The sequence below is a fragment of the Parus major genome, chromosome 2 (genome assembly GCF_001522545.3).
Source record: "Parus major isolate Abel chromosome 2, Parus_major1.1, whole genome shotgun sequence".
Taxonomy (NCBI): Eukaryota; Metazoa; Chordata; class Aves; order Passeriformes; family Paridae; genus Parus; species Parus major.
In genome coordinates, this window is record NC_031769.1 from 115,712,249 (window position 1) to 115,725,496 (window position 13,248).

The following is a 13,248-nucleotide window of genomic DNA, read 5'->3' on the forward strand; positions in this document are numbered from 1 at the left end:
CTTTGCAGGGAAGTGGTCACAGCAGCAGCCTGACAGAGCTCAAGAAGTTTTGGACAATACTCTTGGGCACATGGCGTCACTTGGGGATGATGCTGAGCATGGCCAGGAGCTGGACTCGATGATCCTTGAGGGTTCCTTCCAGCTCAGCCAATTCTGATTTGTAAAATCAGAATTTTTGTATTCTCAACTGATAACACTGGTGCACTGCTGCATAAAACAATAGTTGATATATATCAACACTCCCCTCCACTTCAGTGTAAACACACAGAACATAACCTGACTGCACTCTAACACGGGCTACAAACTAGCCTATGGAAGTCAAATCTTCCAAGAGACCTGCTCTGAACAAAGGCTAGAGGTGTGTCCTTACAGCATGAGACAAGAATTGAGCTCATTTAACAGCTTTGAATTCCATCACGATCCTTCTTTGTGGGAAAGACACGATATATCTGTTTCATTACAGCAGTTGAATTTGTAATTTGTAATCCTACACTTCTGCTTTTCTCAAACCGTAGAGGCAGATAGTGCATTGATTTCGGATGACAGAGCTAATAAATGCACAGTTTGTTGGAATCATATCTATTTACTTCTTTATTTAGGCAGTTTAGACTAACTTAAATTAGTGTTTACTTCTTTTCTCCTCTCTTGACAAATAGCAAGATGACAAGAGCTTGTGTTCAGGCTATTCATAGTAGAACACTTTCATATCTGTCATGTTTTTCTTCTCCTTCTCATGACATAAGGGCAGCATGAAGAAATGCCAGTGATCCATTATTTGTTTTTTAATAGTAAATCCAGTCCAGTGCTTGTAGATGGAAATTTTACATGAATAAATGTCCAGTTGGCAGCAATTTGTCATTGAGCTGAAATTATGCACGGCTTTCTCAGATGCTGTGGTCAGTTTTTGATCTGGGCAGCTCTTGGACGTGCTTTTGCGATAATCCAGCACATGATTTCATTTAATTTTTACATACATTTACAACTGAAAAAAATATTTAGGTATTGGTGTTTATGTTGTTGTCTTTCCCTACCACATTTACAGAAATTATTTATGGTGGCAGCTGTTTAAGGTGGCAATTTTCCTGACTCCTGTTAGCCTTGGAAAAACAACAGGTGTTTTATGGCATATCTTCAGAGTCCTACCTGAGGAAATGCTATGTAACCAGTGTCCTCAGTCTATTTATATTCTTTGTTTCTTTCCAGTCTATAAAATAATGTATGAAATGCAGTGCAGTTGGCTATCTGTAATTCATAAACTTGTTCAAATGCTTAGTTCATCTTGAAGTCTCCTAAGCTGTGACATAAAGAAGGAAATCTTGTCCCAGTAGTGCCCTTGCATGTGATTTGTCTGCTTACCCTGGCTGCTCAACACACTGGAGTTTCTCTGGGCAATGCTGCTGTCATGGCTCTGCTAAGGCAAAATGCCAGGCAGTCTCCCTACCTTCTCCCTTCAGAATTTGATAATAATCTTATTTTCCTCTTTCTTTTTTTTTGTGTGTGTGTGTTTAGGTGATAATCACTGGAATCCACATGATAGCCTATGACACTACAGCTGTTGCCAATTCCACTCTCTGTATTTATGCAAGTCCTCTGGGGCTTTGGTGAGGGAACATTTTGAAACCAGAAAGAATTACCCTGTGTGTATTTGGATCGCAATGCATTTTTTTTTAATATATATATCTTTTTAAAAGGTCTTTATTCTTGGAACAATGGGCAGAAGAGTGAGAAAATTGCCTGTATTTTGTGGTAATTTATAGGATTTTTCCCCTACTATTTAATGAAAAGCACAAGAGTCTTTATATTTAGAATAAAGCCATTAGTCTCCATTTATTTTTGAACAAGAATAACACGCTCTTTAATTTACTTTTATAGTGTCTGGCGCTGGCCTTCAACTGCTTGCCTCATTCCTAAAAGATATTTACATATCACAAACTTGTATCAAATACAATTTCTCAAGTTGGCTTATTTAAGGGAAACAGTAGATCAAGAGAAGAAAACCAGCTGATGGGATGAAGAAAGCGTTACAATTAGTGAAATGCAAATTAGAGGTAACTGAAAGAAAAATGCTAACTCATTCCATGTCCTGCTTAAAAGCTGCTGTTGGGTTTGGTTTGATTTCTTTTTTTTTTTTTTTTTCCTTAAGGATAATCTGTAATGGAGGTATATGCCTTTCCATTCTGCCCTCATTTGAATTTTTCCTGTCTGGGTTAAAAAGTAATTCCTAGAACTTATAAACACAAAAAAACATTTTCTCCCCAAATCCCTCAGAAGTTCAGTAAACTCAGTCCTTGATTCACAGGGGATATTTTCCAGGCCTAATCATGTTTATAGCATAGGTACAGAGATGAAGCTGAGGCCGTAAGGTGACTCTATCTGCCTGAAGAAAAAAAATACTCTGTAATCTCCTCTTTTTTCTTTCCCCCACAAAGGGTGACATATGTAATTTAATCTACTCTGAATACTGTGCATTTTGACTGAGGAATGGAGGTGTGTAACTGTTTTTGATGCTCTGTGGGAATGGCCAGTTACCAAGCATGAAAGCATCAGCCAAAGGCCTGCACCAGATCTGTAGCTCCTCTTTGGCACTGCGGGCTCCTGTTGCTGAAGAACACAAACAGATAACATTAGGATGAAGGAAATAACTCAGTTTACTTGTTAGGAATGAAATTATAAAGACAGTTCAGGAGCTGAAATCTATATTCCACGAGAAAGATGAATGAATGTAGTGTAGAACTTTTGTAGGAGGAGACAAAATACCTGCTACAAAAGGAAGGCAGTGCTTTATAGGGTTTTCTGGACAACTTCTAACACCTTATGGTCCTTAAAACACTGCTTTTATTTTTTTTTTCATTTAATTTTAGAAACAGTGCAAGAATTCAAGCTTAGGAATAGGCTGTCTTTTTTAGACATGAGAGTATTTTCCATTTTCCAGCTGGGCCTCTACTGTAACCTGGCGAGAGTTTGCATTTATTTTTTTGCTTACAGAAGGAAATGGGTTTAAATAAAAAAAACATATGTCAATTGTACTCTTACAAAATAATAAATAATTATTTATTTAAGATTTGTGAGAGAAGTAAGACCTATTATTAGAACAAGTCATATAGTTGGAAAAAGCGGACAAGATTTTATGCCCATAAACTCTTTTTCAGGTCTGAAATATAAGTAGTTATCTTCAAAGATAAATACACATGAAACAGGATTGTTTTGAGTTTAATTTGGTTGCTAATCATTTGGAGCATCGTAGAAGCAAATCCGTGGCTGAAACTTCAGTTCTTCCTGTGAAATTTTTCAATGTTATTTCTCATGAAATTATGGTATCTCAAATAGGAAACACATGAAGTGCAAAGAATTTCTGTATTGTTGTCAGGAAAGATAGGCCTGAGTTTTTGTATCCTTTGATTTGTCTGCTTTGATCAGGACTAGGGGACCTTAGCCATTTAATCTTAATTCCCTCCAGAGACACACCACAAATGCTGACCACAAAGATATATATTGAGTGAATGAGCTATCAATGTATGAATGGAATTAGACCAGTAAAGAAAATCACTGGCTGGCTATTACCTTCCAAAGGCTAAGAAGTGGAAGAAGAGAAAACAGTGCTGAAGGCTCTGAGGATATTTGTCGTTCTCCATAGTAGAAAGTGAAAATCTTGAAGCTTGCATGGTCTATGAAAGACTAAGAAGAGTCTGACATCAAGTCTAACCTGAGGACTTGTGACTCAGAAGGACTTGCTCTACTGGTCTTTACTAACTCTTGTTTTAGCCTTTGAATCTAATATGTGCCTTCTCACAGCATTAGGATGAGGTCAATGTTTTCTGGACAAAGGAATAAGATCCAAGATGATTCTCTTCCCTCAGGCAAAACGTTCCACTTTGTGATATCTGAAAATGCAGAAGTAACAAAATACCTGTCCTGATATTTTTGTGATTCAGTATAAAACTTTCCACATGTGCCGTGAATACATGTGTGCTGGATTTTGCTGGAATGTTGAACATCTTCCTTCCCTACAGTAGATGCTCCCTGATCTCTTTTTTTATCCATAGGCTCCAGGCTCTCAGCAGCACATGAGGAAGGGAACATGACATTTTCCTTCTTCTGTTACCTTGGCATGTACAATCTGCACCAATGAAATCGGCATTCCAAAGGCTGGCTTTTAGTGTTACTAATGTAGCAAGTCATTTTTATGCTTATTAAACAGCCAAAATCTTGCAAATCCAAAATTTACTGTGTTCTTAAAAAGCCCTAAATGACTTCTGACTTAAAGGAAGTACACTGTTGCTGAAGCTCACCTGTTCATATATTCTGTAGCTGAAAATCCTCTATTCCCCCTTATAAGACAGACACATAATTCAACACTTCTAGAGTATGAAGATTTAGTTTTACAAGGCAATAAAGTAGTAGTTTATTTTTGTGGCTTCTTATTAACAAAGCTTTATAAATAACTGGAAGCATCCAAAATTCTCTATCCTCAGGTTTCACAAAGAAACACCAAAATCCTCTCACAAAACCAAACTTAATCAGGTTTTCCACTGAGATCTGTGACCTTCATAGTTGTCCCTTATATCTGGGGAATGAAAGTGGACATGTCTTAGAAGCAGCAATTTTGCAGTGGACATTGTGTTATCATCCAGTGTGTATTCTTGACTGAAGTAAGTCTTCCCTTTGTTTTGCAGTCATGTATGCTTACAATCCACAAAGCAAATAGACATCTGAAGGTGTCTTTTGTACAACTCAATCTATCTGAATAGAATGATTGAAAAGGAACATGTTTCTGTATGGGGCAAAAAGCGGACTAACTCTTACCTTTCTGTGGTAAAATAAACTAAACTCAGTTAACTGGAGATAACCATAAAGCACTAATAAAACCTTATCTGAGTTTATTATTATCTATATAAATTTAAGAGGAGAGAAGTGACCGTCTCTTTAAGTCTTATTTACCAATTTTCTGATCAGATCAATACATACAGTCATTCTGCAAAGCCCATTGATATATTAGCAAAAATAAAATGTAAATAATATGTTAAATAGTGAATGAGCCTTAGTAAATATTATTTTAAAGACTGAAAAATAAAACCAATATTGTATTTGGGATTAGCACTTTGAACAATGGAGCCACAGAAGAAAATTGATAGACTTTGATGAAATTATGATTTCGTTGGACCAATGATTTTGCAAGCAGGGTCTATGCATCATAGCAAGAAAAAAAGTACTCTGTAAGGAACTTGTTTTGATTTGAGACATTTTCAGAGGGCTATTTTAATTTAATTAATGAAAAATCATAGGTTAATTGCCTTCTGCTTTAATGTGAGGGTATTATGCATGCAGGCATATTTTATTTATATCTTGACTGTTTGATGTACACAATCAATTCAAAAAGGGATAATGAAGAAGTGTTCCACCCTGTGTGGAATAATAATTAGAGACTCTAGTGCAGGTTTTTTTATTAATTGTGCAGCTCTGTAAACATGTTTGACATAATGCTGAGAAAAGCATTTGTCAAATTTTGCTATTCTTCTCTCTTCTTTTTCTTCCCATCCCTTCTACCCCCATCTTTTTTCTCATATAGTCAAAACACCTCGTATGTCATTAATCCTCATTGCCTCAGCAACAGTCTGACTTTGCAGGACAATTGTAGATCAGTCAACTTGGCATTGGGGAAAAGCTGCCCTTTGAAGAGCTGATGTTATGGGAAGTATTATATCTATAGCAGCAATGTTAAAGTCTGTGGGCTCTGGGAGGGTCTGTGAAAGATGCTGAGCTATAATAAGGTGCTGTATCCTATAACAACAACCAGGATGTTTTGGGCAGAGCAGTCACTGGGGCAACAGGAATACCAGATCTTCCAAGCTGAGGCCATGCAAGATCTCAGTAGGACATTGCTAACAGCATGTTTGTCTTGCTGAAGGTAAAATGAGTGCTGACAGGATAAATCCAGTCACCTCATCTTGAGAATTATGAGCCCTCACTAAAGGCTGTTTTTTTCCCTGATATATTTTTAAAAGACAGAAGGTAAAGACAAAGAAATTAAATGAGTAGGAAGAAAACACCCTCCAAGTCTCCAGTTCTCTTGAACCACATAGGGGAGAGGGGAGCTGTTGAATTCATTGGTCCCAGAGTATCAAGGTTTTGCAAGAGAGATGGGACCACTTCAAGACATTTCAAAGCATGATTTATTATTTTTCCTCTACAGTCTCATGAAGGAGTGGGTGTGTCTTCACCTAATTCACCAGATCTTCTTGGTCAGTGGTTACAACACTACAGGTTGCAATTCTTTTAAAAATTAATTAGCCAATAAACTTCTGCCACAAAAGAATGTTTCTACTTTTACACCAATAGCTAATTATTTTGTTCTGCATGTCTTTCCTGCAGGGTGGACTTTCTTAACCAACAGTATAATAAAACACAAAACTGCTTCTTATACCTTAAACTTCTCATTACCTTCATAACTGCTTCTATATCTTTAAAACCTTAAAACTTCCCACTATTTAGCTTAATGTCTTTCTATCTGCAAACTCTCATTCTTGCTTATGGCTTTATATCTGGAAGCCTTTTCCAAGGTCTCAGGTTGAACCCTGTGTTTATTTCTATGTTTGAGCTTGCATTCACAAGATCTTGAGAACTTTCTGTGCTTGGAGTTCCTACACCAGAGCATGTTGGAAAGAGGGAGTCAGCAGGGCAAAAGAGTACTTGAGCTCATATGGGCACGTGCATATGTGCACCCACCCTTCTCTTGGCAGCTGGGAATTGTGAGATCAGGAAATAATGCCTGATCTCAGCACTCTTCAGTGGTCTTCTCCTGAAAGTGTGCAGTGGATGCGTTACTTCCAGTACAAAAGCTGTAGCATATCTGGGTACATGGAGTGTACTCAGACCTGCACTCAACAAGGTGAGCCTGAACATCAAATCCTGTTTTCAGTTTTGGGCCCCTCACTACAGACAGACATCAAGGAGATGGAGCATGTCCAGAGAAAGGAAATGGAGCTGGTGAAAGGTGTGGAGGACAAGTGGGATGAGGAGCAGCTGAGGAAGCTGGGGTTGTTTAGCCTGCAAAAACAAGAGTCTTAAGGGTGCCTTATCCCTCTCTACAACATCTTGGAAGTAGGTTGCTGCCAGGTGGGGGTCAGTCTCTTCTTGCAGGTAACAATGACAGGACAAGAGTAAATGGCCCCAAGTTTGGCCAGGGGAGGTTTAGATTTGATATTAGGAAAAATTCCTTTACTGAATGTGGGCTCAGGCATTGGAACAGGCTGCACAAGGAAGTGATGGAATCACTGTCACTGGAAGCGTTCAGAAACGTGTGGATGTGGCATCTGGGAATATGGCTTAGAGGTGAACATGGTGGTTCTGGATTAACAACTGGATCTCATCATCTTAGAGGTTTTTTCCCAACCTTAATGATTTTATGTTTCTGTGATACTTAGATCTATGGAGAAATGAAGATTCCTAGAAATTGTTGTCTTTACTTGGAGTCCTCACTGCCTCTCTGACATCCTCACTGTTTGAAGGCTGAATTAATTGATGTTGCCTTTGGGAAAATTTATCATGAATCAGAGCTCTTTGCTGGTTTTGTGGCGACTGTATTATGTAGTAATATGATGGCAAAGAGGTTTCCATGGTTCTGATTCTATAGTTGTATCTATACATATTCATGTAGACACAGCCTCTCCTCTATTATCTGCTAGGAAAGGAAACATAAACAATCTTAGGTTGTATCTGTTCCACCGCTCAATAGAGCCTCACCGGTGGGAGCAGGCAGTCAAAATATCTTATATGTAGAGGACACGGGTGTTGAGATCACAGGCGACTTGCAAATGGCTGTTCTTTTTCCCAACAGAAAATATATGCACTGTTTGATTTTTTCATTTTGTTTCAACACAGCATAACAAATCCCAGAGGAAGATCTCCTAGTTTCATTTGGCTTTCCTTGGAATAATCTTAGTCCTCACAATAAGATAATAAAATCTTGTTAATTCATACTTAGTAGGCTATTGTATTTGAATGATTTCAGATACCATAGATAAAGGCTTATCTTGGATTTCTATCTTACCTTTATAAGGAAATATCTAAAGCTTTTTACAGAACTGAAGTTTAAAAAATCACTTGAACTAATATAATTCAAGGGCAAGACCACCCTTTTGTCCTGTGGATAAACAAAATAAAACCTGTTGAATAAACATTAATGGTGAGAAAGTCTTATATAAATCTACCAATATTAAATCATCAGCAATGGGTATTTGGAAGGGAGGTTTAGATGGAGTATGGTCATCTGCTATTTTCTGGCTATAGTTCAACAGTACTTTCCAGAAAGAGAAACAAGCCATGGATATATGACTAAACCAACACGTTAATCAGAAAGGGTTCATGAGGACTAGAGCTCATGCATTCCTTCAGGTGAAAAGAGCCAAGAGTTCATCTCAATACAGAGATAATAAGGATGTTGATCAGAATTTCTCTGTGTTTCTAGCTTCACAATTAGAACCATGAGTTTCCTTAAAACTGCTGTCAGGTAAATGACAGATGACTACATATCCATTAAATAATTATTTCAGTATCCTACATTTTAGTTTCTTGAATTTCTGACTGTGTAGAATTTACATGATTCTTGCAGCTGATCCCTACTGACCTGTATTCTAATGACGAGAATATGAATTTCTCAGTCATGTCCCCCCAGGCCTAATAATTTCCTTTAATATCATTGGTAAGCCCCTAAAATTTTAATTATCCATTTTGCCACTGGTAAAATTTCCAAGAGTTCAAGTGAGGCCCCTTAACAGACATGAAGACAGATCACTGTTAAGTAGGAAAAGTCCACCCACCAAGGATCTGAATTATTACCTACTTGGATATAAAATCATCTAACCAAAATTTATACAAAATTATTTCTCTATCAAATTCAATAACTTTTAGCTGAAATGTGATATCTATTTTTGGAGGATTTTCTATCTTGGTTTAAATAAGTGGCAAAGAAACCAATGCAAATTCTGATAACTTTTCTCAATTGTTGTTTTCCTTTATTTTAAAAGGATCTTAGATGTTATTTCAATACTGCATTGATTCAGCAGAAGTGACCAAGCTCAACCTCTTGCTGTATTTTTATCTCCTTAGATAAATTTACTAGATCTAAAATCTACATCCTCTTTGAGTAGTTACATGATCATATTTCCTCCAAATAATATACACTAAAGAAAGTATCTTAGTTTCTCACAGTGACCAAGGTTTTCTGTGAAACAGTTCTTGGAGCTCTCCTTTTACATTCTCACATATGATAAACTTAGAAGCCATTACCAGTTAGAGGATTTATCTAATTAAATCACTGTGACATAAACCACTCTTGCTAACTGATGTTCCCTTGATTCCTCAGTCAAGGGTCATATCCTCTCTTGCAATGAATCTCGGTTGGTTGGTTGTCCTGACCCCAAAGTCTTTTCTTTAAATGCTTTTCTTTCTTATATATAACATCTATAATCCTGATTCTTAGATTTAGTTCTGTTAAAATGCATATTGCTAAAATAAGACAGTTTTCTCTTTGAAATGGATCTGTTCTTTTTAACTACTCCATAGATTTTTATATAATTGGCAAAATCTACCTCCAAGATTTTCCTCTTGACTGTTGAATATAGCACTGGACAAAGAAAAGATTACTGCCTGGAAATATCCCCAGAAAATGATGCTTCCCTTTGTAAAGATTTGTAGATTTACCACTTTTTAATCCATTTAATCTGTTTTAGATGATGCTCATAAAAAAATAAATTAGAAAAGAAAACATTTAACTGTTTAACTAAACTCAAAGGGCTTCCAATTTCATCAGGATGAAGCAAGACTGTGTCAGAAGGTTTTTAGAAGCTAACATATATTTTATGCATAGAGAAACCTTGGGCAGCCAAATTTGGAGTTTCATCAAAGAATTATACAAGCTTTGTCTGAGAGCACCATTTTTTCCCATCATACGCAGGCATACAGCATATAACTTATTTTCACACAAAGTTTAAAAAATGCTTCTGCTGTTTATGTATAATTACTGAAAATATTACCATATTGATGTAGTATTATGGTTCATCTCATAACACAGGATGAACTTAAATGATAAACTCCAACCCCAATAATATGGACGGTGTTTGATTTTGTTAATTAACAATTTTGGTAATAAGAAAGGGGAAAACAGAGAAACAGTTAAAACACCCAAATCCAACAACAAATCCAGAAAAAACATTGCTTTGAAGAGGGTTAGTTGTTTTTTTTCTGTAGGAGAAAGGAGAAGTATCAGGAACAAGTCAAGGAAAACTTTAAAATTCTGCTTTCTGGTGACAGTCTAGCAAGAGGAGAGCTGAGAAAGTCCCTGATCTTGCTGTGTTTGAGGCCCGTGGATTAATGGGGTTTTGAACCCCTGTGAGGGGAAGGTGTTGCGAGCTGTCCCAGCTCTGGTAATTAGATAGGTTCAGCAGTCTTTATGAGTGGCTTACGTTTACTGATTAATGTTCCACTTGTGCACAGATGTGATTTAGCTTTCTGCTGAATAAACACAACATGGGGATGGAAAGGTGATAACTGCCATACTCAGCAAAAAAGAAGGAGCCTATAAATATGCCAGTGGGTCAATAGAAGTGATTTCATTCTGCCTTCACAAGACTGCTGATGAAGTCTGACAGGGAGCTCTACTTCATTAATGCATCACAATGGTGAAGAAAGCCTGAAGGGCAAAAAGAGCCACCTGCAGCAGATTGGAGCCTGGGCTGCAGCTGTCAGAGAACAGCCAGGGAGAAATGAAAAGGGCTGCAACAAGGAAATAAAGAGGATATCATAGGCGGATAGGGTGTGTTTTCGCTCCTGCCTGAAACGGCTGATAGGGGAGGCACAGTGCTCAGGGCACTGACTGCAGATAAAGCTGTGCTGCTGATCAGAAACAACTCATGCAGGAAGCCCTGGCAGTGTGAAGAATGTTTTGATTAAGGCACTGGACAGAAAAGCTCTAAGTCTAAGGATGGGTAAATGCAGCTTAATGACTTATTAAAAAATGAATGTCTACTGAAGAAAAATTGCTCATGACACAACAAGAAAAAGTAATACACTTGTGAGAAAGCACTGGGAAAAGTATCAGATATATCATCAGATATATCAGTATATAGTTGGGAAGTGCTGTTACTTGCTCTGTTTCTGAAGGTCTTCCCATGAGCTTCTGCTCATAGCTGGTGTCTCTACTGTCTTCCCAGCCTCTGAAACTGCAGTTCCTGCCTTTCTGAGGGGAGTATGTGGCTGAATAAACAAACCAGTGCAGACAGTGAAAAATGGAAAAGAGAGAAGGATGTGATTGCCCTCTACTAAAAATAAGTTCTCCAAAAACCATTCATGGACCTTGTTGAAATGGCACAGTAGGGATCTATCCTAGGACATGAGAATAATCCCCCTGGTCACCGGGAGACATTGAACTGCCTCAGCCTAGAATTGTAGGTCAGCAACCACAGTGAAGCCCATGAAAATGTTCCTTCACTTTGTGGTGTGCTGCATGGGAAGTGTGGAAATGGACTGATCAGGACAAAATTCAGCCATACCTCTGAACCTTTGGTCTGACTCATTCACATCTGCCCTGATGTTTTCACATTGTCACAAAGTCTGATCATTGCAAAGCCCCAGAGACAGCAAAAACCAGTCTGACTATCCTGAGATCAGCATTAAACCCAACACTGACTTTGTCTGCATACCCATTTCCCATTCCTTGCAGCTGGGTCCTTTTCTTAACTGCTGGCCTTACCTGGATCACAAGAGAGTCATCTATGTTCTACTTGTTAGGTGGCTGCTTTATTTTATTGAATTTTTTATTTATTTTCCTATTGTGTTCTTATCCTGTGTGCGCAGTGCCAGGAAGGAGGCAAAGACAGATTGCTTACTGATCCTTTTTGAATGCTTTCAGAAAATCCAAAGATTTCTTGTTCTCTTTTTACCCTGCTGGGCTGTCTTTCTCCATCACTATGGTTTCTACACAGATAATTATTACTTACAGACAGAAGTAAATTACTTACTTTCACTAACTGAAAAGATCAGAACTTTCCACAGTGTGTTTCAAAATTATTTTTTCCATCTCCAGCACTTGCAACCAGACAGAGGCAAAAGCCGAATCTATCACCTGTGGTACTTCCAATTTTACACAGAAAAATGCCACTCTTGTTGCACTAAATTTTAAATGAGATGGTCCGCTACAAAGCTGACTTCCTGAGGTGAAAGAGAAAATCCTTAATGTAAAGATATTATACTAGAGAGGAGGCCATTGAATATATTTTTGTATAAGCCACAGCTTGGGAGATTAAAATTAGAGGCACTTAGAAAAATGCTTATAATCCTCAGAGGGCAGAGATCAGTACTATATAGTTCTGAATCCTCCCCAGCTGACTGCTCCTCACTCGGCTATTCAGTGGCTAATGACATATTCAGATGACACAGCTTGAGCTGCAAACACTTATGAGGATGGTGCAGTCAAGAAAATGAACTTAGAAAAGCTAAAAACAGACGAAGAGCAGTTGCCAGGCATGAGGATCTGCCGTTTCTTTTGTGGGAGGGAGGAATTAGCTCTCTTTGCAGGGGCATCACTCCCTGATTTGCTATTGGGTTAGGTCTTTGTTAGGGAGAGAGCTGAAACCTCTACCTGAGCATGAATTGTTAGGTCTCACCTGTAAATGGGGCCACCCTAGGTCATGGTAGGAGGAAGTTTCCAATGGGCTCAATGCCCAACAGAGCACTCACAGAGTCTCCAGCAATGGCACTGCCTTTTCTTAAGTCTCCTGGGCTTAGGAGAGGGACTGGGTCATATCCTTGACCTCTCTTTCTTTTGAGATCTCACAAGATCATGGTGGTCCAGGCATATGCCAGCATCCACACGCATGGAAAATATATGTCAAGGAGCGATACAGGGGATGCCCATTCTCTCAGGTGAGTTTTGTGTGGCAACCTAGATGGGAGTGGTTCCATGATGAGCTCTCTCTGTTCCTCCATATTAGCCAAAGTGGTTTCCCCGCAAGTGCCTTTTGAGAGACATCTCTCTCGACAGAGCTTCCTGGGGCTGGGATATGTACAGAAATCCTTGGCAGAGTAAAGAAACAGTTAAGATTCATATGGACAACAATGGAATTCATCTGTCTGGCACCTTCAGTCATATTTAGCAGTCTTCAAAATAAACAGTTTGGATCACACAACAAATAGATGAAAAAAGCAACAAACTCAGTTAAGTTACAGAAACCATCAACGACCAAATAATGTCAC